This window comes from Lactuca virosa, chromosome 2 (genome assembly GCF_052849685.1).
Source record: "Lactuca virosa cultivar CGN04683 chromosome 2, Lactuca_virosa_CGN04683_v6, whole genome shotgun sequence".
NCBI classification, from domain to species: domain Eukaryota; kingdom Viridiplantae; phylum Streptophyta; class Magnoliopsida; order Asterales; family Asteraceae; genus Lactuca; species Lactuca virosa.
This window is the reverse complement of record NC_136427.1, coordinates 258,171,445-258,175,658: the sequence shown is the minus strand read 5'-3', so window position 1 is coordinate 258,175,658 and position 4,214 is coordinate 258,171,445.

The following is a 4,214-nucleotide window of genomic DNA, read 5'->3' as shown; positions in this document are numbered from 1 at the left end:
GGATAAGTTGTTGGGGGTAGATTATGAAGCATATATATATATATATATATATATATATATATATATATATATATATATATATATATATATATATATATATATATATATATATATATATATATATATTAGTTGTACTTTTTATGTTCTTGTTTTTTTTTCTTGTTATTGGTGCTACGTATGGATGATGTGAAAAGGCATGTGTTGATGACAGGCATTTTGTAACTAGTGTTCACCTTGCTAATGGAAACAGACATGAGTTGATCTCAGGCGATATATATCTAATGTTTTAGTTTTTGAACTATTATGATTTACGTTGACCTATCATGCAAGAACAAAGTAGCAACTCACATGTTGGGTTAGTGAACCCCACGTGCCTTGCAGGCTGAGGATAGTTTTTTCCTTTCATGTTCATAAAGTTTGTAAAAATGGGTGTCTCGGTGAAAAGGATATCTATTTCATTTGTTTTCTCCATCAAATAACTTCCGAATTAGATCCAAGAAAATCGAGAAGATGAAGATGAATTATGGGTGTAGAAGTCCGACAATAATTTGTACATCCCGTACTGACACTAACCCCGGAAGGCCATTTTATGCATGTACAAACAGGGTCAAATGTAGTGTTTTATTTGGAACCCTAGTTTCATAATTATTTTATAAATGTAACCCGACTTTCATAATCAGGGAGCGGTTAGGTTTCATTGCTTGGGTTGATGAAGTAAAATGCAACAGTGAGGAATGATTATAAGTGTACTGATGAGGTCGAAGAAGAAGCTGGAATTAGAAGTCTTGAAGTTGAAGTTGATCTTACTTTGTAGTTGGGTTTTTTGGGGGTTTAATCATCTATAAGTTGTAATCAAACGTATTTGGGTTGATGAAGTAAGAACAATTTGTAGTTGAATTTGCATTTTAAGTGTGGACTTGTATTATTACCCTTAATGTGATGTTGTTATGTCATTACCCTTAATGTGGTTAAATTATGCTACCCTTTGTCGTTACCCTATTTCATCACCCTTAATGTCATTACCCTTCATGTTTGAATTACTTATAGTACGTTGCTATATAGCATATTCAAATTGTTAACAATTATTATACATGTGTCCACTAAGAATACAAAGACCACATGTTACTTTAAAGCACTAGGACCACACGTTAACTTAAATGGTGGAATTACATGCATCATACACGTCCACAACATAATTTATTAAACAACCAAACCATGAGATATATTGTTAAACATCCAAACAATGATAATAGTTTCTCAAACATACAAACTAACTTCAACCAACCAAACTATTGTCAAACCAAACTATTACAAACCAAAACTAACAAGTACATGAAATAAGAACTCCAAACATAACAGGACACCATCAAATACTTCCTACTCATTAAGGTCTAGTGGGTTTACACTCTTATATCATTTCCCTTAACCTTCTTTGAAAGTTTCATATTGATGATTCTCTTTGATTTTTTTCTTTTACCACAAACTTTTCCTCCTTTATCTCCTTCATCAACTGCCTTTGGTCCATAACTTCTTTCACCATCCTTACCCTTGGCCTTTGTTTTCCTTTTGGTGACCTTAAGTTTTGTGGGCCTCTGAACCCTTGTCCTTTGTACATGTGGCCTTTCCACTTGAGGACAAGTAACCTTTTTATGTCCTACTTGTTTACACACACTGGACATTATTTTTTTCCCCTGCCTTAGTCACAGTGTGTCTTTGAAGCTTTTCTGATGCATCTTTTCTTCTGCTTACCTTTGGTCTACCTAACATTCTTCTCTTCAATGGTGGAAGAGGTGGTATGAACTCAGTAGGTGGCCACATGTTGCTACCATTCATCCCATGTATTTGTTAATTGTAAGTGTTCTTGTATAAGGCACCATAGAACATTGGATCCATATAAGTCCCAACATCTCTATTTAGATATGAGATAGTAGCAACAGAATGCACACATCCATACTCATTAAGTTGCCACACTCTACAACTACAAGACTTTTTGTCCAGGTCAACAGCATAGGACTCTGCCAGGTTTCTTGTTTTAAATTGGTTTAGACTACTTGGTAAAACTTGCCAAAACCTATTTGAGTCAGAACATAAATTAGTATCTAATTACAAGTATGAGTATAAAGTTTAGAAAGTACCTTTGAGATCTTTTCAATTTATTCAGTAGGAGTGTAATTATTGGGCAAGGTTTGTAATCAGACCATGAACTACCTTTTATCTTCAAATTGTATAGCCTCTCCATAACATATAATCTAATCTCCTCTAACATGGTGATGATTGGATTTTCCTTACATCCCTGATGACACTGTTAAAGCTCTCAGATAATCCATTCTCCATTACATCACACATCCTTCATTCTTGAAAGAATGCTCTACTCCATGATTTGGGGTTTGTTTCCATAAGGTATGTAAAGGCTGCAAGGTTAAGCAATTCAATCTCCTTCATAAAAGAATTGAATAAAGGCTCATTGGATGCCTTGCTTGCCTTCCAAAACATGGTCTCATAATGTAAACTAGTGAATCTTTTCCTAAATTTGGAAACAATATGCCTTACACACTATCTATGTTCAGCAGTAGGCAGTACTTCTTTGAAAGCCTCTAACATACCCTATCAACCAATGGTAATATGTTGGAGAAAATGAAACTTAAAGGTAAACTATACAAAAGTTGAAAGTATTGGACATACCTTATGCTGATCTGACATCAATGTTATACCAAAACCATTATCCAGTTCAAGGTCATCTTTTAGATTTTCCAAGAAACATTTCCAATTTTCTTTGTTTTCTACACATACAACTGTCCATGCAATTAGGAATATGTGATTATTAGTATCCCTTCCTACAATATATATTAGCTCTCCAGTACATAAACCCTTTAAGAAACACCCATCTAAATTTATTACTCTTCTACAACTCCTTCTCCACCCTTGATTAAGGCCATCAAAACAAATGTAAAACTTGCTAAAATAATTCTTACCATCTGACATACCATTGACATCCATTTTGACTGTTGATCCAGAATTTGATCTTCTTATCTCCTCGCCATATGACCATAGCTTTGCATAGTGCTCCAATAGTGTTCCCTCAATCAATTCAATTCCATACTTCTTTGCTCTTCTACATTGTCTCATACTCACATGTATACCAAATTTCTATTTAACCTCATCCCTAAGCAGCCTCACACTAAATTTTTGTTTCTGTAAGAATTATGTGGTGTAATGGCTACCTATCTAGGAATAGTCGATAATTGAACCTAATTTGAAGTTTTTTGCACAGTTAGGGTCATTTATGAGACTCTTAATTTGGAAAGAGTTTTCCCCACTCATCCAAGAAGCCCACATTCTAAACTTGCACTGCCCATAACAACATTTCACTAAAAGTCTCCTACTATCATTTTTTGTAGCATAACTGATAACCATTTGCTACAACATAGTTACACATCATATGTTTCAGCTGTTTAGGACTCACAAATCTCATACCTAATACAGGCTTATGCTTTTTCCAATAAACATTCTCATTGTAAATAGCTTGGTCATTAGATATTACCTCATCCTCATGTAAATGATCATATGGCTCTTCACGTGTTGGACTGTGGGGGGTGACTTTCTCCTTTAGGAATAGCTTACTCAGAAACTCATCATCTTTTGTCTTGTTTATAGGAATGCACTCATCAGGTTCAGTGTCAACTTCCATGTCAATGCCATCATCTTGCTCACCTTGCAAATCCTCCCTAGCACCTCGCAAATCCTCCATATCACCTTGCAAATTATCCATGTCAATTCCACCGTCCATATCCATACCACCTTGCACTTTTTCATGAACTTCATTTACACCAGACAATTCTTCTAAAGAACTACAAATTTCAACTTACTTTTCAAGAATCCATTGACATATATTAACACCAAGATGGTCCATGTATACATGAATTACACAACCAAAAGCATACCCTACTTCGATTAATTCCATGTAGTCCATGTCAGTAGCGATTATCCTCAATCCATTAGGAAACTCAATATCAGGCAAGAAAAAGTAAACATTCACACATCTCTCATTCACGAATCTTTGAAGGAACTCCATAAATTTGTTCTTGTCCATTACAACAAAATCGACATCATCAAACCTTTGCTCCGCTCTATCTGAGTAATTAATAGCGGGGTACCTCGTATAAATTCCAGGAAAATGGAGATCTGTCTTCATGTAAACAGCCATGGAAACGATC